At 42.7% G+C, this 1,926-nt stretch overlaps 1 protein-coding gene across 1 annotated transcript in view; it reads right to left on the bottom strand.

Annotated features, from left to right (window-relative positions):
- LOC101863684 (beta-mannosidase) overlaps nt 1-1,926 on the bottom strand; it is a gene marked incomplete at its 5' end in the record, with an annotated part of 28,827 nt that overhangs the window by 24,998 nt on the left and 1,903 nt on the right.

The following is a 1,926-nucleotide window of genomic DNA, read 5'->3' as shown; positions in this document are numbered from 1 at the left end:
CCCCCCAAAAAAAAAAACCCAACACGAAAAAAAAAACGTCATAAAGACTCACTCATAACTAACTCGTCGCTCATAGTCTCATACTGACGCGTAAGTACTGGCTCACACAAAAAGGACTACTTCAACCTGCTATAGATTCCTGCCCGTTTGTCTTCACTCGGGTTTTCCTGTGTTTATCATAAAGAGTACACTGTCCCTTCCTGGGTGATTTTAAAACTTTCCGATCGATTCGTCATCGTCATCAAGCTGCGACCATTGATTTATTGATACTTTTAGTACGGTCTGGCCATAGATCACTCAGGGCGGAACGCAATTATTACCCAAGTATGGCACACAATTTGGCCACTGTTTAAAAAAAATATTAATTTAGCTTGAGAGGGGGGAAATGGTCACAAAAACCGCCATTTAGTGAAAAAAAAAAGAGTAAGATGTTTCTTTTGTTTGAGTAAAGAGAAGCACGTCGGCACAACAATGGTCATTTAGTGCTGAGAAAAAGTAAGACAAACAGACAGAAACAACAGAGGGAAAGAAAAGAAGTAAGACCTACCAGTGGCGCCCTCTAACCACGCACAAAAAGTAAGACAGACAGAAACAACAGAGGGAAAGAAAAAAAAGTGGGACCTACCAGTGGTGCCTTCCAACCACTCACTTATAACAGTCGAATCTACTTATTTGTTTAAGTAAACGTTTTACGGCACTTGCAACACAATAACATCAGATCGGTGCGGGAGGCTAGAGATGTTACAACAAGAGAGTTACAAACATAAAAACGAAGGAGGAGAGATAAGGACAGAGGATGTTTGATAGGAAAAAAGGAGCAAACCACGCCAAAGCACCCGCCAACCACCCACGACCTTACTCTTTTTTATAGTTTTAATAGAGGTTTTACGGCGCTCGCAACTGCATAAGGTCATATGAGGTGATTAGAGGTGTTACAAGAGAGTAACAAACATAAAAAAGAAGGAGGAGAGAAAAGGACAAAGGATGTTTGATAGGAAAAAAGGAGCAAACCATACCAGAGCACCCGCCAACAACCAACGAACCTACTCTAATGACCACCAGTCCAAATCAATCTCTCGTACAAACGACCACTTCCGAATTTCCACTTTGTGGGGGGTTTTTTCCTTCATAATAATGACACTGTCAAATAGGACCACTTATCTCGGACAACCACTTTTCGGGGGGTTCTAGGGGCCAAAAGGTTAAGGTATTTGCCTCTCATTCAAGAGGTCGTGGGTTGGAATCCGGTTTGAGACGTAAAATTGTCTACTCTAAATTTCCGCCTTTCACATCCTTTCCTGCATCCAAACGATGTTCTGTTGTCTGCTTTCGTCTCCACTTTCTTCCCCCACCCCTCACCTCCTTTGCCCCCTCCTCTGGGCTCCTGGCTCTTTCTGCAGTATTTCTACTGCTACTCCTTGGCTCCTTCTTACTGTTGTCTTTCAGCAACACCCTGATCTTATGGTAGGAAAAATCTACACCTAGCCTTCTCGGACAAGGGCGAAATATCTCAGAGGTCCTGTGTGCAAGTTGTACTCGTTACAGGTCCCTAGGTGGTCAAAATTCGATAAAAGTAGGCTCGGCCGCAAGCCGGGCAAAATTCAAAATTTCTTACCAAATGAAAATGTTTAATGTGTCCCGCCCACTCATATGACCTTATGCAGTTGCAAGCGCCGTAACACACTTACAAAGAACATATACAAAAAACCCACTTTTCTTCTCGAAAATGGACGGCCGTCTTAGACAAGTTCGACTGTATTGTGACCCTTTCCAGGAAGACCATTTAGTTTTAGTGAGGTTTTACGTTGCTCGCAACTGCATACGGTCATATTATGAGCGCCAGAAGATTAGAGGTGTTACAAGAGAGTAACAAACATAAAAAAGAAGAAGGGGAGATAAGGACGATAGATGTTTGATAGGAAAGAA

The sequence above is a fragment of the Aplysia californica genome, unplaced genomic scaffold, assembly GCF_000002075.1.
Source record: "Aplysia californica isolate F4 #8 unplaced genomic scaffold, AplCal3.0 scaffold00360, whole genome shotgun sequence".
NCBI classification, from domain to species: Eukaryota; Metazoa; Mollusca; class Gastropoda; order Aplysiida; family Aplysiidae; genus Aplysia; species Aplysia californica.
Note: the sequence above shows the minus strand (reverse complement) of the source record. Positions and strands in the feature narration are given on the sequence as shown.